Below are 26,446 nucleotides of genomic sequence, written 5' to 3'. Positions count from 1 at the left end.
AACTCTCTTTAAAGAGTGATTATAGTAACTCTGTTTTGATGATTAATACATAAACTTTGTTGTTGTTCCATCTTTGATTCTGGAGTAATCACAGCATTGCGTCCCTGGAGGCTAAGGGCCCGGCCCTGGTGGATCACTTGCTTCCTGTACCATTATTTCCAATTCCAAGTCATGTGTGGTTTTATTTCTTTTATTTTATTTTTCAGTAATCTATTGTTCCTTATTATTTCATGTATTGGCTCTGTTATATTTCACTCATATTTGACTAGTAAGGTTATCCTCTGCAACTGGAACATTATGCTACTCATTCTGAATTTATATCACATTGTCGTTCCTTTACAGATTGATATTATTGTATAACATTGTTGTCCCTTACAGATTAGCATTACTGTTCGTTTACAAAGTAACAGTGTTGTGTATTTATAAATCAGTATTATTGTGTATTTATCTATGCTTTACCTCCAAGTGTGATTGTTTTTCATTGGGATTGTTGTTCCATGGTAACCACAATTGTTCTTTCTTCATAACCGTGATTAATATTTGTTATGTTGAAACTCTGATTACTGCTTCCTTCAGTATAGATGTGTTGTGTGTAATATTTGATTTAGTTTGTTGTGCGTTTACATTTGATTCAGGTTGTTGTTCTATATTTCATAACTCTCTTTAGTTTGTTGTCCCATTTTTGGTTTGTTGTTCAAATCATTTATGAGATAAAGATTGTTGCTTAATTCTTGTAGATTACAATTACTGCTTCATTCATTTCTATAGGTTAAAGCTTTGTTGTTCAATCTTTTTAAGTAGATTAGTTGTTGTTCCCTTTCCTGTTATTTGAATTATCATTTCAAGTAATTGCTTTGGTGTGAACAAAATGATTTGAAACTATAGTGAACATTGACTATTGTTGTCCAATTCCCAGATTGATGATCTTCTCCTTGATTGCTTTTCAATTGCATCAGTTTACAAAGGGAAGAGTTATAATTGTTGTACCCTTGATTGATGAAGTGTTGTAGTTTCTTAAATGAATGATTTAGTTACAAGCATTTCAACTTCTTGTCATTACATTTAGAGTTTGTTTCCAGCATTTAGTTACTTTTGCAAAAGCACTATACTACTAGCATTACTCTTGACAAGTGACTGCCTCAGACTGAGTACACTCTTTGAGATAACAAATCATACCTAGATTGATAATTAATGTAGGGTAAATAGAGGTGAAAAGACCCTTTTTACTACTCAACACTTCCAAAGTGATATGAATCTAGTTATATCTGCTAAACCCATCTAGAAAAGAAAAATATTTGTTTTTTGTAAGGGTATTGAGAACTTGATCTATGAATGTAAGATGAAAGTGATTTTTTTGTGGAAATTTGTTTAATTCCTTATAGTCGACAAAAATACACCACTTCTTGTTCTTTTTAGGGATGAAAACTAATGGTGAAGCCCATTGGAAATTCGATATAGGATATATAGAATTAGCATCAAGAAATTCCTATAGTTCCTATTTCACTATATCATTGAGGTGTTGGTCTATTATTTGTTGAGGTTGCCAGATAAGATAAACATCTTTCTCTATATAAATATGATGTGTACATAATATAGGTTCAATACCTTTCGTACATAATCTAGGTAACCCATAGAGTGGGGTTACCTTCACCCCTCAAAACCCCTGTGACCCCCTCCCCCCCCCAACCGAATTGACGCAACAAAGGGGGGGCTTTGCCCCCCTTCTAACTCCCTGGTTAACTACGTGGGCTAGTAGTAGAAAGAATATAACACAACCCAACATTCTCCCACTTGTTGTTTTCTTTCCACAAGGGGCCACAAGAGAGCTTAGTCATTTATCCAGCCCTACAATGCCCATTGTTTCTCTACACTAAGAGAACTTCTCAGAGCTCAAATATTTTGTCAATTCATCTATAGTATTCTTCAAAGTGTCCACCTTTACCAACAACACCCTTTTGTCTTCTATCATATCCCTCACAAAGTGATACTGAACATCAATGTGCTTTGTCTTTGAATGATATGCAGTGTTCTTTGCCAAGAAAATTGCACTTTGTCTGTCATAGTCTATCCTTATAGCTCCCTGTACTAACCCCATACTTGAACACAATTTCTACAACCAAACTGCTTCCTTGCTTGCATGAGGGGCTACCATGTATTCTGCCTTTGTAGTTGATAGTGCCACTATAGATTGTTTCTTACTCATCCAACTGACTGCACCTCCAAATAGGTTAAACACATACCCACTTGTAGATCTTCTCTGATCCAGATCTCCAGCCCATTCTACATCAACAAAGCCACGAATTTCTAGCACTTTGTCCAATCCTAGTCTTCCTTGGTAGAAAATACCTGAAAACCCACTTAATTATTGTCCAATTCTCATTCCCTAGTTTTGACATAAACTTGCTCAATACTGCCACTGCATGTGCAATGTCTGGTCTAGTACAGACCATCACATACATCAGGCTACCGACTGAACTTACATATGGAACACGGGACATGTCCTCTTCCTCTTCTTATGTCTTGGGACACTGTTCAGCAGATAACTTTACACCTATAGGAATATGGACCTTCACTGGTTTACTATTCTGCATATTAAACATCTGCAGTATTGTCTCGATGTACTTCCTCTGGTTTAACTAAAGATTCCTCTTTTCCTAGTCTCTTTTAATTTCCATGCCCAAAATATAGTTTGCAGCACCAAGATCATTCATGTCGAATTTGGAGGAAAATTGGGTCTTCAAATCTTGGATAATTTCTTTGTCATTTCCAACCAACAACATATCATCCACATACAAGACCAAATAAATAACACGGTCACCAATTAATTTAAAATAAACACAATGATATGCTTTGCTTCTAGTGAAGCCAAGTCCCCGTATAAATGTGTCAAATTTATGATACCACATCCTTCGTGACTGCTCTAACCCATATAGAGACTTCTTTAACTTGCATACCATTTCTTTCCTACCCTTCACCGCAAAACCTTCATGTTGCTTCATGTAAATCTCCTCTTCCAGATCCCCGTGAAGAAACGTTGTCTTCACATCCATCTGTTCTACCTCAAAATCAAAAGCAGTAGCAACATATAAAAGTAATATAATAGAATTTACCTTGGCAACAGGAGAAAAAATATCACCAAAATCAATTCCTGGCACCTAGGAATAACCTTCTGCCACCAATCGAGCTTTGTATTTCTCCACCTTTCCTTCTGCATTTTTCTTCTTCTTGAACACCCATTTGTTGCCAATCGGTTTCCTTCCAGCCAGCAACTCCACCGGATCCAAAGCCTCATTTTTGTGCAAAGATGCCATTTCATCAACCATGGCCTCTTTCCAGAGTTTGCCATCCTTTGAATCTACTACTTCCTTCACAGTTTTGGGATTATTGTCAGTAATAGATAAAGAAAAATTTGAACAGAAAGCAGATGGACTATACCTTTCTGGATGCCTTCTTTCTCGAACTGATCTTCTCACACCTGGATTTTGTGGCTCTTCATCTTCTGATTCCTCCTCTATTGCATAGTTTGATTCTTCCTCCTTTAGCTCAAACTCTATCTTCTCAGGTTCCTTTGGTTGGACTTCATGTTTAATAACGTCTTTCACCTCTTTGAACACCACATATTAGTTGTACACAACCTTCCTTGTTACTGGGTTCCAAATCTTATAACCCTTTAAACCATCCTTATACCCAATAAAGATGCACTTTTCATATTTACTATCCAACTTGGTTCTTTTCTCCTTTGGAACATGTACATATGCATCACATCAAAATACCCTCAGATGTGAAAGAGAAGGTTTCTTACCGTCCATACCTCTTATGGAGTCTTATCTTCCAATGTTGATGAAGGTGATCTGTTGACCAGGTAACATGCAATCTCCACTGCCTCTACCCAAAATTCTTGTCCTAACTCGGCACCACTAAGCATGATTCTTACCCTTTCCATCAACATCTTGTTCATTCTTTCTGCAACTCCATTTTATGAGGTGTATATGGAGTAGTCTTCTGTCGTTCTATACCGCACTTCTTACAGAATTCTTCAAATTCCTTACTGCAAAACTCTCCACTGTTATCTATCCTTAGCACCTTTATCTTCTTCTCTGTCTGATTTTCCACCAGAGCCTTAAATTATTTAAACCTGTCAAAGAATTCAGATTTCTTTTGTTGGCTTGTTGGGGCCTAACCCAAGTTCAGAAGTGTTTTAGCCAAACAAATCCTGAAACTATCGGCCCTTTCAGCAATAGTCCACGGAGCACAGACTGAAGTCTCACCCAAGGTAGTATGGGAGGGTGCTGGAACCAGGTTTCTACACCCTAGGGATGTCTTAATGAGGTTTGGACCGGTCGTGAACCAAACCTGTGTGCTTGTGTTGCTCCGTGTAGTTTTCTGACCTTTGCGTAGCTCTGTACCGAGCGCGAAGAGGCGCAACCTAGATCCTCTAACCCTATTGTGCTCTTATAATAGATCTGACTTAATTTTGTGGGCCCAGTAATATTTATTAATCATTCACTATATAGACCCAGTGCGCGTAACCATAGACTATAAAAAGATGCATAAACGTATAACTAAAAGCATAAACATATAGATCTGCGAATAGATGCACAATATTTCATAATCAACTTAGCTTTTATTAAATTTTGTCCCATTACAATCCTAACTCTGCCCTACGCACTCAGCTGTAGGGGTTCACGTACACAGCTGCGGACCCTACTAGGCCTCTATGCACACATATGCAGAGCCTTTTTCTACTCCTACAACCTAAGACTCGGACTTACAGACTTAGAGTGAATACTGTATTTGAAAACTCATAATCATCCAGATCAAACTCAAAAATTGAACTCCCTTCAACCCTTAGAGCCTTGCTCTATTTATACATTCCCATGGTCTGCAGACCATGGGTAGGCCGACACATTCTAGATTATATTACAATATTTTAGGGTGGACAACCCTAGACTCTCGTGCTCTGCGCCCGCATTTTGCAGGATCTTTACATTACATTGACCAAACTCGGACTCTAAGCCAAAAAACTCCGCTTATAGGGGGGATCTACTGCCTAATAGGCCCCCAACACAATCAACATAACTCATCCTGAGTCACTCGGCTGGTGCAGTGATCTTTGCTCGGAGTCCACCTAGCAACTTCTGCGCTTCGCGGATGTCTACCACACATTCCTCCATTGTCTGCAATATCAATTATGCGCAACTCTCTGATGCATCATTGTCATAGGCACCCTTTTTCTTTTGTGCATAGGTATCCTGCATCTGGGCCAGTGTCCCCTCAATCGTGGCGGTAACCGCAAATGCTTCCTCGAGCCAAGGCTAGATGTGTTCTATAAGAATTGATTCTTTCTGACATGCAGCGTCCACCTATGCCCTTAGAACCTGGGCCTCCCTCATCTTGGCCAGCCACTGAGTAAGGGTGACCACCGGTGCGGTTCCCCGAACATTGTCATAGGCCTGCTGCAATTCCCGCACTTCTGTCTCCAACTGTTGTAGCATTGGGTCCTCCTGCAGTGAAGTGAATGTGAAGGGGGACTAGTCCAACAATCTCGTGTAGTCCTGTACAGCGTGCTCTATCTCTTGCAACCCTGATTGAATGGCGTGGTGGCATTTTTCTCTAACTTCTGGGGGTGAAGAGGGTTGTGCCTTTAGTCGCAGCTCTGCAATCTACAAGTTCAGCTACAACTGGACCTTCGCGGCCTCCTCCTGAGTCCTACAGACTCCAACTGTCAGTTGGTGAATTTTTTCCACAGTGGGGAGTGCCACCAGCACGGCCAACTTCAGAATGTTGCTACAGGCCTCCTCCACTACCTATTCTAATCCCTAGTTTTAGGTGACTAGGTTGTCATGCTGCAGGCTGAGCTGGTCTAAATTTTCCTTCTGCTCACTCAATACTTGGAGAGCGTGGCCCTCCCTGGCGCAAAGTGATGAGCCCAAGAAATGGGTAACTATATGGGCTCATTTTGCCTATTATTTTCATTTAATCCACCATTCTCAATATTTTTGTGCATTTTTTGAATATATTTATGTCAATAGAGTGAATGGGGATAGTCACTTTGCCACATAGTCTAATGAGTGTTTATTGCCAATTTTTTGAACCATTTTGGACAAGGACCAGGCATTTATGAGCATAATGGCAGCCAAACTCAAGGAAATAGGGATGAGGACTTATAGGAGGGGTGTCTCCTTCATTAATGACCCCTTCCTCGAGTTCTCCATCAGCATCTCGGAGTACAAAGGCCCACAATGATGATTCCAAGGGGCAGCCGAGCAAGTCTAGTAGGGCTGCTGTTATCTTCAGTTTTAGGTAGTTGAGTTCCTTAAGTTTAGGAGGACTGTTGGGAGTCCACACTTGTATAAATAAGAAGGCTTCAAGCCTCACTAGGTTAGCCATTTCATAGTATATTTTCTCACTTTTGTGCAGCCTTGTACTTAGCTCATTTTTGAGCTCTTTTTGGAGACAGTTTTGTGATGTAACTGCTATTTTTTTATCAATGAAGATGAATCCAGTTTTGAACCAGCACTGATCTTTTCTAGACGGTTGAAGCTCTTGGGTTAGGGCCCAACCCAAGTTGCTCAGCACCTCCTTTGTGTATTTATATGTTTTTTCTTGCATTCATAGGATAATTTCTGTTGTTTAGGTTAAATCTTGATTTGTTAATTTAGGTTGCTTTTGATGATTATAATAGTTGTTCTTGCTTCAGGTTGCTTAAGCAGTTTGTTGCAGTAACAAGAAAAGATCTAAAAAGTCTACCAGCAGGTCTTGATCTCCTTTCTCCCTCCTTGGGACCATGATTTGAGGTCAAGGCATTACTGCTGCCACCATAAACACAGTTTTTGCCCTTCATGCAATTGCTAGTGTGATATTTCGAGTTGGAGAAGTTGATATTAGATTAGATTCGCATGCTTAGATCCTTTCATGTACGTTTATCATGGATTTCTTGCAACATTTTCTGTTCATAAAGTTATGTTCAACATTTCTCTGGTTTTAGGTCAGATTGCAGGTTAAAATAGACAAAACTCTATTTTTCGGTTTTTGCTTAGGTTAGTTTTGAGAAGTAAGCATGCAGCTCACTGGTAGAACATTCCAGCTCATCATTCCTCCATAGCATTGCCTATACTAGTTCATCTTTCAAATATTTTCCCACTCTTTTGCCATATTTCACCAATCTGCCCTAATTCCTGCATTTTTCCATAAAGTTGTTTTCTTGCCCTTTGAACAAATCCAACCATCTCCTTCATTCCTGATCTTCATTAACAGAGTCCTAGACCCCTCAACACCTTCATCCAACCTTCATTTCCCTTTTCCCATCATTTTTCCACCTTCAAACCTCCAAAAACCACTTTCGGCCTCCTCCTGTAGATCCTCCTGTAGAACCTCCTGTAGATCCCCTATAGCCTCCTGTAGAAGTTCATGCGAGTGATTTTTCGAAGTCTGATCGCAATGGAAGTCTCCAGAAGGGTACTAGGGACTTCTTAGGACCTCTCCACACCTTCCTCACCATCTGCAAAAGCCAACTCCATCTTCCTTTGCCACCAAACCTCTGCACAGTCACAACCAGTCAAACCATAAGCATAATAATTCCACATAAAAATACTCAAAAGTACAAAAAGATGATTTCTTCTCATTTCTTCAAAAGTATCTTGAATAAATACAATTTTCCTTTTCAGTAATAAATGGCACCCACTTCAATAGTTTCCATCTCTTTTCTTACACAACTAGGGTTTGCTAGGGTTTGTGTTTCATTTCAGTTTTCCTTCTCTTTCTGCAAGTAGAATAGCCTCTATAGAGTTAGCTTTCTTCAATCATAGTAAAGCTTCTTCTGAGAACTCATAGAAGTTGGCTTAAGCTCCTAGTGAACTTGCGCTCGCTGATCAAGTGAAAGCCTGCAGTAAGAGCTAATACTTGTGCATACAGCACCGTCGCTTCCAAGTTTGTTACGAACTACCGGGTTGATAAAAGTAAAGAAGGAAGCCCCCGGAGTTGCAGCATTATTGCTGCAATACTAGAGCTCACCACTCTTTTTGGCACCGTTGTCAGGGAAGCGTTAGAGTATTTTGTGATTACTGCTTTTCTTCTCTTTTCTCCTACAACATTTTGCTAAGTAATTTCATTTCAACAAGTGTAGATTAGACATTTCCTGGTTTCATTTCAATTCTACAATTTCATTTAAGCAAGCGTAAATTAGGCATTTACTACTTTCATTTCAATTTTGCAATTTCATTTCAGCAAGCGTAAATTAGACATTTCCTACTTTCATTTCAATTCTGCAATTTCATTTCAGCAAGCGTAAATTAAACATTTCCCTGCTTTCATTTCAATTCTGTAATTTTGCATTTCAGCAAGGTATTTTAGTTAGTTGCAATTTGTTGTTCAATCCATTTCAGGTTTTGCAGGTACAAGTAGAAAAAGAAACAAAAAATCACCCAAAAAAAAAGAGATTTCCTTTCATGCCTCGTAGGAACAAAGACAATTCAGGAAGATTCCTATCCAACAACCTCACCACATCACTGATTCACCCTTCTCTCTTCTTTGGTGGTAGTGATCCAGGAAAACCTATAGGTGAACCTCCAGAGATATACAAAGATCCTATTACAGAAGAAGAGAGAGAAACCATTCCTCCTGAGACCATGGCTGAAAACAGAAATGTTAGAGGAAATGGGGAAAGAATAGAAGGTGCCTTTCCTATCTGAGAGACCAATGGGGACACAAAAATGAAAAACGTAAGTCCTTCAGCCTTACCTCACTTCCATGGACTGACTACCGAAGATCCTGATACTTTCTTATTTGAATTTGTTGTTCTCTGTCCGACCTATGACTATGCAAAAGACGAGAAGAAGTTGAAACTATTTCCTTCTACCCTCAAGGATGCAGCATTGCACTGGTTCATGGGGTTACCTGGAAACAGTGTCACAACTTGGGCTCAAATGCAGCAAGTTTTTAACAACAAATACTAGGACTACTACAGGTCAAAGGATACCAAGGAAGAGATCTTCCGAATGACCATGGGTAGTGATGAATCTTTAGAAGAATATGAAGAGAGTTTTCAACTCAGTTATAAAATGGCCAAGTGCACACTTGACCCTGAATCTCTGAAGTTGGTTCTGCTCAGAGGAGTCTGTGAAGACCTTCTATATACCCTCCATTTGCTAGTTGGGGGAGACATCTACCAACTACCTTATGATGACATAAACACTGTGTTTAGAAATTATTCTAGGTTAGCTAGAAAGAGAGGTCAGGGAAGTCAACCTTTAGCCAGTACATCCTCATCTAGTTCATCCCTTAGAAACGAACTTGAGAATCGGCTGGAAGATTTCAAAAGTGAGGTGAGGCAGACTCTTGCCATGCAAATGGATACCCTGCATATGAAAAGGAAACAAGAGGAAGTCGATAGGGCTTTGGCCATCTTCTGTCCCAGATGCATGAGAAATCATCCTAGGAATGAATGTCCATTGCACTCTATAGAAGTGTGTTTAGTCTGTGAGGAAGACCATCCTACGAATCAATGCCCTTCCTTGCTCGAAATCAAAGCTGCATATCAGGGGGCTGAAGGAGCCATTGAACCACTTTATTTCATGAACTAAAGGAGGCCACATGGACCTTGACCTTACTAGCAGGGAGTGAAAGGGACATCCTAGAGCTATTACAACCCCAATCAAGCCACTTCCATGCCTTCTTGCGATCTCCCTACTCATCCTTCCTAGTCCACACCCCCTCCTTGGTCGTATCCTCCTCAAAACCAGGCTCCTCTAGTTGCTCATTCGTTTCACCCTTATGCTCAGCCACAGCCTTAGTGGAATGCACCTCATCAGGGGTGGATGCCCCAGTACAACTCTCCTCCTACTCTTTTGCCTCCACCTTCTGCTCAACCACAACCATTAGCTCCTGCTTCTCCAAGACAACCCCAAATACCTGCTCAACTGAACCCGAACCCTAAAAACAGACAGGCCCAACAAGTATTTAGTGGAGAAACATCATGCCCAACCTATGCTATGGAGATTCAGGAGATTAACCTATGATCTAGGAAGGTTCTCCCAGATAGACAACCTCCTCCTAAGGAGGATGATGAAGAAAAACAGGAAAGTGAGCCAAAAGTCTGTCGCACGGAATGTGTCGATCTTGCGGACAAGATAGACCTTCCTAGAATCTAAAGAAGACCTAACGACAAGCAAACCAACCAGACACTATATTTCTCTAAATATGTTTCAATAAACAATTAACAAACAAGTGTTTTTAAGGCCTACCTTTGGTCCAATGCAAGCTTGTGGATGCCCTCGCTCCTTTGATCCAAATGAGTTCCCTTTCGCGAATCTGCAAACACAAATAAGGCAAACAAATTAAATAGCACCTGAAAAACCAATTGCATAAAACATATTTAACATGAAAGTCAAGGAGTCCATGAAACAAATAACACAAGATACTTGTTGAGAAAAATGAGTTTGATTGTATTAATTCAAAAGAAGAAGAACCTTACAACCTTTGCCTTGACGTTGTACAAGCTCCTCCTAGGGTCCAACAAGATGTCTCCTCTACTTTGACAAGTTTCACTCACTCTCCAATGGAACCAAGAGGTATGTGATCTCTCCTCTCAAGCTCAACCAAAGAGTCTTAATTTCACCAGCATTTACCCTCAAAATGTTCAGCTTCTAACCTCCCTAGACCTCACCCCAATGCCTGTATTTATAGTGCAATGGAGGGAAGTTACTAGGTCCTCCTTCAAAGGGATAAAGGCCTCCTTCAAAGGGATAGTTCCTTTAGTCAAGGGATTAGCCCCTTCTCTTTTGGGATGCATGAACCACCTCAAAGCGAACAATCCACCTCAAAATTCCTTCTAGAAAACTCTAGAATTAACCCAAAGTGAGTTTTTTAAGAAAAAACTTGCGCCTTTTGACTTTTACAGGGGTCCGCACCTACACCGTTAGGAACAGAGCAGGCAGGTACGCAGATTTTGTACACAGAAGGTGCGGGACCGCAGGTGACCATGAGAGAAAGTGCGGAACCAGAGTTACATTGATATTTAATGTCTTTCTCCCACTTCTAAAGCTTGATTTGAAGAGTTGAGGTCTTGGACTTGCTTAGGAGGATAGTACAAGTGATGATAGACCTATACTGACTGCAAATAATCATGGTGACGATATTTTAGTGTAACAGATTGCCCCCTAAAGTGCGAAGTCTGTAGTAGATGAGGATTTCATTTATCATATAGGAAGAGTGAAGTACTTTATCATTTCGAGGATCATCTTGTGGAGAGCCCGGTCGGAACCTGTAAAAACATTCAATGCAATATATATATATATATATATCTGAGATCATATCATCGCTGAGGTAGGCATTCCAATACTCAGATCAAAACTAACTAGAAAACTATCTACTGCTCTGATATAGGAATGATCTTGTAAAACATCATAAGTATAGACTCGTGTGAACACAGTATGGACGCAGCCATCTGTTTATGAATAGTCGACAACATAATGAATACAAAATTCCTCGCAGCCTGGATGGTGGAAACTAGATCCAGGGTCTTCATTTCTATATCCCGAAATAGTACGATTCTATCCATGCGAATAAATGTGTTGAAGTCAAACATGGTAGAAACCACTTGATTACCAGTCAATGATGTAAACTGTTAACAAGTGTGAGAGAAACCACCAGTGATGTCAATGGCTCTCAAAGTACTTAGTACAATCCATGAGATGTGAATAAATGTGTTGATTTCGAACATGTCACGAAATCCTTCGATCGAAAGTCAATGATGTAAACTGTCGTCAAAGGTGAGAAACCTGCCATTGAGGCATGCAGATCTCAAGGTACTGACAATTCCTAGATCATCTTTCTAGATAATGTGCTGATGTCGATAGAAAGCGATCCGTCGTAGGCAAGCCCACAACACGAAATCATAGATCAAGTTGAAGAAATTTAGTTGCAAGGACTGACTTAGGGATGGTCAAGATGGATGACAGATATTTTGCAGATGAATGGCTTATTGGCAGTGACCTCTTGAACACATAACGACACGACAAATGGCTTGGTAACAATTGACCCAAAGTTAATACCCAGAAACCGGCTGAAGACTTTCAATGTGATTTGACCAACTGTTAGGCAAAGGATTTCCCAGCTCGGGTGAATGAAAGTGTCGTGTTCAAGAGTGGTTACAAAGTATGACAAACAGACTCATTTTTCTCCCTTTCCCCCACCATTTCTGGCAAGTACCTCTTTATTTTTGACAAGCTTGAGGAGGATAACATTTGCTTGATTATAAGCTCATCCTTCGGATGAGTCCAACTTAGTTTAGATTCGAACCCTAAGAAGGAGTGGTTCGTTCCTGTTTGTAATTGAACAGGTCCTTTACTGTGAAATTTTAACGAGTCCAGTATAGGAGAAACTCGGCATTTTTCAATTTTAGAGAGTCTGAAAAAACTTAAGAAGACTCCAGGGTTGACCTTTTTAGTAAATTTGTGTCTCCCAAGCCCGAAAAAGTATAAAATAATACTTGAGAGAACCACTTGATCTTATACGACCAAGGAGTACTTTTCGTTATTAGTGTCACTGATCCGAAAAAGTAAAAAAGTGATCAACGACACGTCGTTTTATAACCAATATAGAATTCGAAACGACAAAAATCCGGCAATCTATTCATGTTTTTACGATTAGAAAAGAGCTGTAAGCGGACCGTCTTTTAATTCCATTTTAATGAGTGTAAAAGAAACGCTCGACAATCTTTTCATATTTTAGGAGTCAGAAAAGGGCTTAAAGATGACTCTATTTGTTCTTTCGTTGAAAATGATAGATTTTGCCTAAATAATCCTTTATTCTGCACAAAAACACAAACATTACTCATACATGTTTGAAATGGATAAAAGCGTTGCAAAATACCTTTTCAAAGTGAAACATAAACAAATTTGTGATTTATTTACTCAAAAAACTTATAAAAAGGGCCTTTGACAATTCATTTTTACCGTTCGAGTTTGGGTGAGAAAATAGTGCTTTTGCTTAGAAAACTTCCCGTGAAGATTATGGAAAATCCAACCGTCGAAATCGAGCGCCGTCTTCTCCAGGTAATCCACATCATCCTACTCTTCATTTTCAACCGTTTAGTTTTTTGATTGAGTCCCTCATTTCATTTTTTGGGAGGGTTTTTAGGCGCAAAACCCGCGCGCGGGGGTCTGCAGGTTTACCATTGCGGACCCGCGGACCCTGACTTTTTCTCCATTGGGAAAAAGTTCGGGGTCTGCACCTTCCATGTAGACAAAGTGCGGACCCACGCACTGTGTCTAACGTGGAGGGTGCGTACCGCGCAGCAAGGGTTTTGAACCCAAAATTCCTAAAAAATGGACCAATCAAAATGTTTTCTAGCAATCTAATTAATCTTTATACTTGATGCAGAAAGTACATCATGCTAGATTGGCATGAACAAGAGCATGAGGACGTGGATACTGCCGCATGGAATCATCAGCCTTCACTTGATGCTTTGAGGGCCTGCGGACTGTACAAATTCTGGACCATTCCTAGCATGAGGGCTCAGGTGGATTTCTTACAGTGGCTGGTTGACAGATGGAGCATATAGGACCAGTGTTTCTTCATTGGCGGGCACCGGCTCGAAATTGAGCTGGAGGACATTTATTTCTTGACTAGTTTGCCTAAGAGAGGTGAAGACTTGACTCTATACGGGACTAGGCCAGGTGTCCAGTCTGTCGATAGCCTCCGGCTAGAGTACTACAACAGCCAGGCTAAAGACAAAGGGATAGACATAAAGACCATATCCCATCCTGAGCTCATGGTGATTGCGTTTACTGTCACCAGACTTTGCAGAGCTGTCGCATTACATGTCGCCACCGGATCCCAGATGCATATGGCAGTTGATTTCTTTCAAGGCACCATCTTCAACTGGTGCAATGCTGTGCTGGCCAATGTGAAAGGCCAACTGACCAGGGCCAAGAGCAGACGACTAAAGACCTTTGGTTATGGGGCTTTGGTTGTGAGTTTTGGCCTGGAGAGGGTTCCTATGCTGATCCCATAGCATCTTACTGTTGGAGCTGGGCTTCCTCGAGACCCCAAACTAATGCGATGGGTCGCAGTCATGGCCCGTCACCCGGACGAGAGGAAAGAGGTTGCTCGGTTCAAACCTGAGTATTTCCAATGGTTGGAAAACTAGGTCTTTTCCATTCAGGACTTCCCTTACGCTGAGATAGATTTTCGTGGTGACCCAGACATGGCTCTTCCACCAGGAGAGCAGTGGGACGAGTCAGGTAAAACTGATAGTAAAAATTTCAAATGCAGATGTGGGTCCACAACGACCAGCTACTCTCCGGCCTTTTGAGAGGAGGCAACCAGTTGCACACGCACCAACCCCACAGGACGAATCAGCAGAGGTTTTGGCCGAGTTGGAGGGTCATCTTGAGCGCTTGACAGGGGATATTCCTGAGACCACTATAGACGACATTCCTCGTTGACTTGAGCGCTATGTGATTGGAGTCCCGGGACCTTTTAGGAGGTTCCTTTGCAAGGTGGCCTGGGCAGTGGTTTCTTATAGACCTCATCACCAGTGATAGGATGATCGCCTTTTGTCGGCACATGTGACATTTTTGTTTTTTGTACTTATCATTTTTGCCGAACATAAGGTGTTTTTCAACCTATGATCGAACACGATGTATTTTTTGACACACTCCTATATATATATATATATATATATATCACTATTCCCAGCTTATCTTGTAAATCATGTTATGAAATGGTTTTAAATTTACATGTATGATTATTGCAAATGTCTATTTAACATTTGAGAAGCAATTGCATCTGCTAATGTATTTAAAGACCTTGGAATATGCTGATATTCAATGTAATCAAACTCATGTTCCAAGAGACGCACTCTCAAAAATAATCTTAATAACACTGGATTTCTAATGGCATACACTCTATTAAGCTGTAATACAACAAGTTCAGAATCTAACCTCACTATCAAACTCCGAATCCCAAATGAAATAGATTCAGATAATAACTCAATCACTGCACTGTACTCTGCAATGTTGTTTGTTGTTTGACCGAGGCTTACCCCATGCATAGAAACTAACTCGTCAGAGGGCGAATAGATAACCCAAGCTGCGGAAGAGATGTTCCGTGAATTACGACAAGCACCATCAGCAAATCCAATGTATGTTTGGAGAGGCATCGTCATCTGCAATATCAAGAGTAAAACCAAGATAAGCAAGAATAATGACGGAAAAAACACTCTCTAAGCTAAGCACACTTTGTAAACTAAAACACACCAGCTAGAAAGAAAAAACTATCCTAACTAAAAATATCCATACCCATTCTTTTAAGCATAGTACCTCTTCAAGTAAAGGCCATTTCTAGGTTTACCCAAAGAGTCCCCATCAAAGTCTACCAATTCATAGGCCCCTTTTGCTAGCTTTCGCTTAAAAATATAAGGACCATGCCACATAGGAATGAATTTCCCAGCGCCTAATTTATCATTAGCTTGATCATACAATAACACTAGGTCTCCTTCCGAAAAATTTTGAGGGGTCACATTCTGATCATACTAAGCTTTCATACGTTTTGTGTGAGTCTCGATCGCCAATGCAGCATCACGTCAATTCTCATCTAATTGAGCTAAGTATAACAAATGCTTTTCCTCTTTGGAAGTAGCTGGAAGTAACTCGATGGCCATTTGCAGTGACGGGATTTCGCACTCAATGGGTAACACAGCTTCCAAACCATAGACTAGTTGGAAAGGAGTGAACCCTGTTGATGTTTTTACTAAAGTTCGGTACGCCCAAAGCGCTGAAAATAGCATGTTGTGCCAATTCGACCAATGAATCCCAATGATTCGTCGGATCATGATAACTAAAACTTTGTTGATGGATTCAACTAGACCATTCGCCTGTGGATAATAAGCAGTTGAACTATCGTGACGTAAACCAAGCTGGCCTGTAAGTTCGGTCATCATAATGTTTCGAAAATGACGCCCATGATCAGTGATTATCGCTTGTGGGACACCAAACCTAGCAATTATATGATTGAACACGAAAAATGCAGTTGTCTTTCTGTCTGCCTCGAATGTAGGCATCGCCTCGGCCCACTTAGTAAAATAATCTACCGCAAGGATGATATACGCATGCCCCCCGGCCGAGTGAGGGTTACATGTAATGAAATCGATACCCCATTTGGAAAAAGGACCAATGGAAATTATAGGGTGGAGAGGAGCGGGTGGAGTGCGCATCTTACGATAAAAAATCTGGCAGTTGTGGCATTTTCGGACCGTCGTAATACAATCTTTAAATAAAGACGGCCAGAGGTAGCCAGCGCGCAATATCTTTTGGGCTGTGGCATACCCAGACATATGACCGCCACATGCTCCAGAGTGATAGTCATTTAGAACCCTTTCAGCCTCTTTGTGAGTTAAGAAACGTCGAAAAATAGAGTCTGTCCCACGGCGATAAAGAGTATCTCCAATAATTTTGAATTGTTGGGACTGGATGCGAATTTTCCGACGTTGCGACTTTTAAATTTCTGGCCGAAAGGATTGGGTCTGGAGATAGACGATGATATCCCCATACCACGGATCTAAAGTGCTGATTAGAAACAAAGATTCGTCCACAATGGGCTCCTCTGCCATAGTTTCTGTGTCAGCACGCGGGAAGTCACACATTAACTCTGCAAAAACTAAAGATTTCTTAGACTTAGATTTCTCAAACTCCAAGTCGAACTCCTGCAGGATAACGATCCATTTAGAGTACATGCCCCCTAGTAATTGTTTGGTCAAAATGTAGATCATAGGGTTGCAATCCGAAATTACCGTAGTTTTACGTAGTAAAATGTAGTGACGAAAATGTTGGACAGCTTGAACGGCTGCCAATGCCAATTTCTCCACATGTGAGTATTTTAGCTCAGTTGGATTTAACGTTCGACTAAGGTAATATATCACATGTTCCGTTCTGAATTCATCTTCCTGAACTAAGACCATTCTAATGGTGGAATGGGAGGCGACGAGATACAAAAAGTAATCCTGGTTGTAGTTGGGAGGATGCAACAACGGTGCATGGGTCAATGCGTGTTTGAGTGCATCAAAAGATTTCTGAGCTATCTCATCCCAAGAGAATTGAGTGTTTTGTTTCAACAACCATGTAAAACCCTTTGTAACCTCGGCGTAGTTAGGAATGAATTGTCGTAAAAATTTTGCTTTCCCCTGCAAACTTTGGAGTTGGCGAAGACTCGAAAGAGGAGGCAAAGTGATGATAGCTTCGACCTTCGAGGGATCAATGTGAATGTTGGCTTTTGAAACTACAAATCCCAGAAGTCGACCCGTTTCTATACAGAAGACACATTTGTGTGGGTTCAACCGAATACGATAATGCCTACACCTCATAAAGATTGCTCGTAAATGAACGAGGTGATCAGCTCGATGTAATGAATGAGCAGGCAAGTCATCGAGATAGGGTTGCACAATGTGCTTGATGTCATGAAACGCATAAGACATCGCCCTCTGAAAAGTTGCTCCGGCATTCTTAAGCCCAAAAGGTAATTTGCAATAAGCAAACGTCCCCCATGGACAAATGAAAGCCGTTTTTGGTTGATCGGCAGGTAGAATGTTGATTTGATTGTATCCGGAAAAACCGTCCATAAAGGAAAATATTTCGCTGCCGGCACAATCATCAATGATTTGATCAATATAGGGAGTTGGGTAATTGTCCTTTGGACAGGCTCGATTAATATCCCTATAGTCGATGCATATTCTTATTGTTCCCTGTTTTTTGTTAACTGGAACAATATTCGATACCCAATCCGTTAGCGGGATTGGATAAATGAAACCTGCTTTCAACAGTTTTTCAACTTCTGCTTTAATTGCAGCAGCTTTTCGTGGGTGAATCTGACGCAAACGTTGCCGGACAGGTTTAGCGTCCGGGTAAGTCTTGATCTCATGAACAACAATCGCGGGATCAATTCCTGGCATTTCCTCATAGGACCAGGCAAACACGTCGCAAAATTCTTGAAATAGGGCCTTATATAATTGAATTTCGTCATCTGTACACGAGGCACCTATATGAATGTTCTCAACAATTCTGGGCTTAACCGAAATGTCAATGGGAATAGTTCGAGAGATGCTTCCCAAATTTAACTCTGAATTGGGATGTTTCATTGGATTCTGAGGTTCCTTGACATATTCAGTCATAAAGATTGATGAGAAATCATTTTCAAAACGATCATCCTCAGGTAAAAACGAAGATCTGTGATGGAGATCTTCCCATGGTAAATCATCTACACATAGGATTTCACGAATTTTCTCATCAGAGTGAACAAGTTCAGAAAACGTAGTTAAATCTGAGGTTGATGTGAAAAGTGATTCCTCACGGACCACATTCATTAAGTCATTTTCGGTTGAACACGGGTCGGCAAAAGACTGCACGGCTTCATAGGCAATTTCATATGGACTCAAAGGCATGGAATTACCAAATGAGTCTATTTCAGATTCAGAAGAAACGATCCAAGGATCGTCATAAAAAATAGTATCTGATGTATTCATATGAATGGTTGCAAATGAAGATGATGCATTGATTGGAGGAAAAGGAAAAGTTCCCAGTAAACCGGCATCTTTAACTAATCCTACTCCAACATCCTTATATGGGATAGTCATTTTACCGACATGTTGAATACTCTCCGAAGAGGCTGGGTCGGATGAAAAATAAGCTAGCTAATCTATTGTTATGATCTTTCCATTATGTGGAAATTTTATTACTCGGAAGACCGATGAAACGACCGCTGTCATAGCATAAGACCAACTTCGACCCAATAGAAGGTTGTAATCTAGAGGGGCATCAACCACCTCCACATCTAGATTAACGATTTTTCCTTCAACCCCTATAGGCAAATCCTGGAGAATGCCAAAAGGATGAAACCCACGGCCATCAAAGGCGTTAAGAATTGTCAGGGATTGATTTAGTGAAGGAGAACCAAGCGATCTCCAACACTGTATCGACATAATACACGTTGAGGATCCCTCATCAATTATAGTCCGATGAATAGGCCTGTTTTTTACTATCACTGGGATCTGGAAAGCCATTTGATGAGGCAACCGTGGTGTACTATTTTCTAGATCGAAAATTATTAGGTTCAGGTCTTGAATATCAACAACTCCTATAGCCGACAAAAGTAATTTACGCTGTGCTGGGCATGATTGCAGCACTTCCAAAGCCAACATTGCCGAGGGTGAAACAACTAAATCCTCAACAATGTTATAATTATGGGCTGCTCTCGCATGTGGATTGAAAGCAGACTTTCGAAGTATACCCTTGGCGGGCGGTTTGATTACTAAGTCCGGGTTAGGTTTCTCGATCTGTAGTGGATCGGAATCGGGAGCTGAGGTTGATGGGTTAGAATGAGAAGATTCTGCTTCTTTACCATCAACAAGACTCTTACTACCATAATCTTGTGACCGAGTCACAATCCTTACATGGGACATCATCAATATGGGTTCTTCATTGGCACTCGAGGAAGAACCTATCATCTTACTATCTTGATTTGGAAATGGATCCTTCAAAACAGCAGGACTTTGGGAACCTTTGACGATCTTCGCAACCTCTGCTCGATGAGGGCAGTCTCTTGTAAAATGTTCTTCGTCACAAATGAGACAAGGATAATGAGGTTTGTGCTTTTCATCATTGGATTCCACATTTTCAGGTTTCTCCTTTGAACTTTTGTCCGTTTTATTCTTCTTCTTTCCTTTCTTCTTCCCACCGGATTTTGATTTAGCCGTAGACGACTCTACAACATGAATATCGGCGGAAACCTCTGCAGAAGAATCTCCTGTCGAGGAATCAGGCAAGGTTATGATAGGAGAAGAATTCTTGGAAGAATTCTTCTTACTTTTAGTGTTAACCATACCAATCATACCGTCAGCGGCATGAGATCCCGCAGGAGCTGCAGTGATTTGATTTGACTTGGGAAGATCAGGGATCTTTTCGTGTAACGTACCTGACTGAGTATAGACTAAGTCAAGGTACTGTGCTTGAGCAATCACTTGCTCCTCAGTAACAACTCCAGCTTTAGCAACATCTTCAGTGATCCTTGGCAACAAAGATTTTACAAACCACTCAGCCAAGATTTGATCTAGAACAAATACCTTCACTAAACGTCGACGACGTCTCCACTCGTGAATATGATCTGAAATATACATGGATGTCGATTGTTTTAGCGAAGTTAACAATTCCGTGCCATTGTCATATCGGACTGGCAACTGGAAATGAGTTAAAAACGAGGTAGCTAACTGACTAAAAGTATAAAAAGTGCCTCGCGGTAACTCAATGTACCACTTGGCCGCGAGACCAATTAGAGTGCGCTGGAAAAGTCTAAGACAGATCAAATCATCTGTGATGGAGTTAGACGCACACCAGAGGTGGTAAGTCATCACATGGTTCGACGGGTCCTCTCCAGATTTACCTTCGAACTTGGGAATGTCACTGGGCAACTTATTCGGCATTGGCAGCCAAAACGGAAGATAATTAATCGGATCGTTCGTTAGACGTGACAAATCAGGTAAGTCCAAAGTTGCGATAATCAGTAACTGCCGATTAGGATCCCTAAAACTCTGGGTCATGAGACCAGCCCTAGGAGGAGGATATCCGGGATAACTAGGAATAGTAATCGCGTTCGGGATATTGTATCCTCTCGGAAAACCAGGATTAACCGGACCATACTGGGGTTGTTGAGGTTGTTGATAAGTGTACCCAGGATACGGTTGATACTGATAAACTGGCTACTGGAAAGCAGGACCGAATTGGTACTATCCCTGGTACGGTTGATAGGTGAATTGTGGTTGACTTGTGACAACCGTACTTAAACCAGGTTGTCCTACAGGTATCTGAACCGTAGTTTGAATCGTGGATCCAGATGGTGGTAAAGATGTTTGAGGAGTAGATACAGGAACAGTAGAAACCAGAGCTGTCGATACTCCAGAAGTAGGTGGGGTAGATTGAACAGATGTTGCAGCAATTGCAGCAGTCGTTTGAGATGGAGTACGAGGCGCAGTAGGCCCAGACTGAGAAACTACCGAAGGTACAGAAGTTTGAATGTTAGACTGGACTGGTTGATGGGGTGAACCAGAAACTAAGGGTTGTCCAGTTTAAGATGACAACTGTACACTTGGCTGCAACACCTGTTGAGTTTGCGATGGATCCCACACTATGTTCATTCCGGGGTACTGACCCATAACAGGTTGAGAATATTGAGGACCATAACCGGGTTGAGGGTAGGATTGATAATTGAAAGGTACATTTCCCATTCCTTGAACATAAGATTGACCTTGGAGTGGTTGGAAACCTTGGTTCGAGTACTGACCTTGGGGTAGATACCCCTGAGGCACGTACTGATACTGGGGTTGACCTTGAGGTATAAATTGATACTGGGGTTGACCTTGGGGTACATATTGAGTCTCGGGTTGACCTTGAGGAACGTATTGTACCGTAGGTACGTACTGTCCTTGAGGTTTCCCCCCAGATGCAAATTGTGTACCTTGAGGTTGCCCCCCAAGCGTTAATTGAGGCTACCCCCCAGGCGGTAACTGGCCACCTTGAGGTTGAGAATTGGGAATAGAACATGACATCATAAGAATGTCTTCTACGCTCAACGGCTTTGCACCATTGTTTATAGTGAATAACCCTTGTTCAATGGGTTGAGGAGATGCTCCCGAAAAAGTACCAGAAAGTGACTGATACCCAGAGGGAACAGAAGGACCACCGTACAAAAAAGATTCAGGCGATTGAGTAAACATGGACGACTGACCTGACATATTTACAGGAGTATAAAAACCTCTAGGATGATAAGGAGCACGAGGTGGTGAAAAACTTAACGCTGGGTTTTCCAAATAATTAGTCAAAGAAAGATACCAAGTAGTACTTCTAGGTGGACTGTAAAAAATTGATTCACGCTCCCTTAGATCAATAACAGGTTGATTTTCAGGGATAGGGATGCCTACTTCTTCTTCCGGAGCAAGTTCTTCAATAGCTATCAAACCAGAAGGAAGATTTTCAGTGATTACTCTTTCTACCCTAGGTGAATTAGGAGCACTAGAAGTTGGAGAGACAAACCCCGATGTTGGAGTAACAGGTTCAGATATCTCAGGTTCTTCACCTATATCACTAGTAGATGAAAAGCTACTAGCAAGTTCGGAAACCGAAATAGATTCAGGATAATAGCCTGTTACTAGAGTTTGGTAATCAGGATGTACAACCAATGAAGACTCTCCTTCTTCAGGTGACCCAACTTTACTACCACTAGGAGTTACGAGGAATTTCAAGCCTTCAAGCTGGCTCGGGACTTCTTCAGGAGGTTGGCCCCGAAGTCTATGGGATTTCCTCAGTAAATCAGCCACGGTTACAAACTCAGGAGACTGGCCCTGAAGTCTACGGGACTATCTTGGTAATTCAGCCACAGTTAAAAACTTTTAACTACTTCACACGCAAACAAAGTAAAATCTCAATGAAAACCACCTAAAGCCTCTAAAGAACCAAACAAATTTGAATCACACGCCTAAAGAATCTATAGATCAAACATACACAAACAGTAACTTTCCGGACCGAAAACACTAGTTGGTGATGAAATCCAACATCGTAGAATTCTGTACAGAAATGGCGGTTGGAACAGTTACCCCGGCAACCTGCTTAATGAATAGACTAGACCAAGTTCCTCCACTTAACCGTCTCGAATGAAGTGAACCCCCGAGAAAATCCAAGTGAGTCTAGCCGACGTCTGCTCCAAGTACAGTGGGATCTTCCCACCACTGTCACCTTAGGAAGAATCCTAAAGAATATGGTCACTAAGGCTACCAACTGAGACAAATACACCTGGGGGAACAGTCTACGATCCGATACGCATGCAAGGGCAGAGTAGCAAGCTCAACCCCCTTGAAGGCTCCTTGACATAATCCAAGGTTTACGAACAAGTGACCCCAGGCTCCTCGACAATGGTTAATCCGAGGTTTACCGTTTTTAATACGTGAATATTTGGCGTCATTCCCAATGAGGAAGGATTGATTCCCACACTGGTTCGGACACGATCTCGTGCTTCTCCTTTAAGAGGAGCTTTCCTAGAGCATAAATGCAAAAATTGGATTTCTTCCTACCACAAGATACAGCTACTTGTTTGTTTTTACTGTCTTGGAGAGTTAATTACTCTCCTACTCCAAGACACTAGCCTAAGCTAAGTTGGTGTATCAGAGCCCTAGAAATAAAATGTTACTAGGTGAATTTTACTTTAAGCGTTAATTTTAGTGGTTTTTGTTTAAGTCAAGAGGTGGTGGAGGTGAAACTCGTGGTGTAAAGACTTGACTTGAAATCACTAAAAAGATGCACCTAAGATGATTTAAACAATCTTTTCTCTTCGATGAACTTCTAAACTAAGAAAGAGTTTGAGAATGCAAATACTTTGTAAACACAAATCTTTCTCAGTTAAACAAATTAAAAGAAGAGCTTTTCCTTTCCAAAGCACTCAAAAACGAGACAACTAGCTATTTCACACAAATTTCCCTTTTATTTTCAAAGCATTCAATCACTACAAGAACAAACTTTTCCAAAAGAGATTTTTTTTTATATTTTGTGAATAAAACACTCAAAACTAATGAAAATGACTAACTTTGAGAGCTACAAACTATAAAAAACTACTTGAAGTCAAAGCCTACTAAAAGTCTTTTTGAGGATGTTTTACTTAGCTAAATGTGAGCTAAGGACTAATTTATGCAGAATCACAATTAGTCAAAAAACAACCAATCTTTCGTTTTCTTTTTTAAAAAATGAAAATTCCAAACTTTTAACTACAAGCTTTTCGAAATTTTGAAATGAGAAAACTCAAAGCGGATTCCTCAACAAGGGGAGATTTCATAAATGGTCAGACTCATAAGAAGACTGGTAGACACCAAGGTAATCTGAGGTCCCTACGGCTTCTAAGCTCAGAGTCACTACACAACCAAAAATGAAAAACAAACCCAACAAGCAAAATTCCTAGGAATTCCACCTAAAACCCTAATGCTAATGAAATCAAACCAAGAAAAGCTTTTGACAGGGAACAAGTAGGTCTGGGCAATGGCTAAAACCTATAAACAAATTCTAAATTGATAAAAAAGAGAAAAATTTAAAATTTTTCAAATTTTTGACAGGGTACACAGGCAACCTGTTTACACAGGTGCGTCTAGTCTCTGTGCACAAAGCAAAAGTGCGTACTAGTACGCACTGTGCTTAACTCAGAGGGTGCGTACCTCTCCCAAAATTATGAAAAATGAAAACTAACTCAAAATTAACTAAATTCACCCAATCCCACAATCATCAAGTCAAAAACAGAAACAGAAAATACAGTTTCTCAGGTCAAAGTATAGACAAAGAAAACAATCAAGTCCCAAGTGGAGTCGCCATTTTGTCGCACGGAATGTGTCGATCTTGCAGACAAGATAGACCTTCCTAGAATCTAAAGAAGACCTAATGAGAAGCAAACCAACCAGACACTATCTTTCTCTAAATATGTTTCAATAAACAATTAACAAACAAGTCTTTTTAGGGCCTACCTTTGGTCCAACGCAAGCTTGTGGATGCCCTCGCTCCTTTGATCCAAATGAGTTCCTTTTCACGAATCTGCAAACACAAACAAGGCAAACAAATTAAATAGCACCTGAAAAAACAATTGCATAAAACATATTTAACATGAAAGTCAAGGAGTCCATGAAACAAATAACACAAGATACTTGTTGAGAAAAATGAGTTTGATTGTATTAATTCAAAAGAAGAAGAACCTTACAACCTTTGCCTTGACGCTGTACAAGCTCCTCCCAGGGTCCAACAAGATGTCTCCTCTACTTTGACAAGTTTCACTCACTCTCCAATGGAACCAAGAGGTATGTGATCTCTCCTCTCAAGCTCAACCAAAGAGTCTTAATTTCACCAGAATTTACCCTCAAAATGTTCAGCTTCTAACCTCCCTAGACCTCACCCCAATGCCTGTATTTATAGTGCAATGGAGGGAAGTTACTAGGTCCTCCTTCAAAGGGATAAAGCCCTCCTTTAAAGGGATAGCTCCTTTAGTCAAGGGATTAGCTCCTTCTCTTTTGGGATGCATGAACCACCTCAGAGCAAACAATCCACGTCAAAATTCCTTCTAGAAAACTCTAGAATTAACCCAAAGTGAGTTTTTTAAGATAAAACTTGCGCCTTTTGACTTTTACAGGGGTCTGCACCTACACCGTTAGGAACAGAGCGGGTAGGTACGCAGCTTTTGTACACAGAAGGTGTGGGACCGCAGGTGACCATGAGAGAAAATGCGGAACCAGAGTTACATTGATATTTAATGTCTTTCTCCCACTTCTAAAGCTTGATTTGAAGAGCTGAGGTCTTGGACTTGCTTAGGAGGACAGTACAAGTGATGATAGACCTATACTGACTGCCAATAATCATGGTGACGATATTTTAGTGTAACAAATTCATTCCACCCTTTCTTGAGAGACTAACTGGAACCACACAACCAACCCCAGAAGAAACTGAACTTCTAGGAGAACTGAAACAGTTATGTGTAAAAATACCACTTCTCTGAGCCCTAAAGGATGTGCTTATATACATTAAGATGATTAAGGAGAAGTGCTTCAAGCACCCAGGCAGGCGCAAGAGAGATGCCACAACTATCAATGTCAGAGGACAACTGTCCAACCTGATGTTGGGGCAGGTATTCTGTCCGAAATATCTAGACCCTGGGAGTCCTGTAGTCGATGTCCACATCAATGGCACCATAATCCCCCATACCTTGATTGATCTAGGAGCTGCCATTAATGTGATGACCAGGGAAACTATGCTCAAACTCAACCTTCAGGGTTCCCTGAGAAAGGCCTCAATAGTACTGCAGTTAGCAGACACCTCCACCGTGACCCTTGAGGGGATTGTGGAAGATGTACTAGTCTATATTAGTTCCTAGGAGTACCCTGCTGATTTCCTAGTTCTCCAACCAAAGGCAAAGCTCATTGGGTATCCTCTCATCCTGGGAAGACCTTAGTTGGCTACTGCAGATGCCCACATTAGTTGTCGAGTTGGGAACATGACAATCAAGAATGGGCATATGTCCAAACAACTAGTCGTCTATCTTCCTTCCAAACCTCTGCTAGAACATGATTTACCTCTCTGGTTGGAGGAGGAAGATGAGGATGAAGTTTATTCTACACCATTGTGTATAGTAGAAGCTACCATGGGGGTCCACAAATCGAGGATGATCTTATTGAGAACTTGATTCAGAATCCACCCCCCAGTGTGTTTCCCTTAGAAGAGCTGGTGGAAGAAACCCAAGCCAATCCTTTAGTTGATCTCTATGTGGCTGATCCGACCTATATCCAAGTTAAGAATGTGGAATTTAGCCCAGAAAAAACTTTGAAGATCAACTCATCCCTATCCACCTCTCAGGAGAAAGAACTGTGTAACTTATTGAAAAATCA

This window comes from Pinus tabuliformis, chromosome 2_2, assembly GCF_031772625.1.
Source record: "Pinus tabuliformis cultivar Carrire ecotype Pingquan chromosome 2_2, CPIR1, whole genome shotgun sequence".
NCBI lineage: Eukaryota > Viridiplantae > Streptophyta > Pinopsida > Pinales > Pinaceae > Pinus > Pinus tabuliformis.
Note: the sequence above shows the minus strand (reverse complement) of the source record.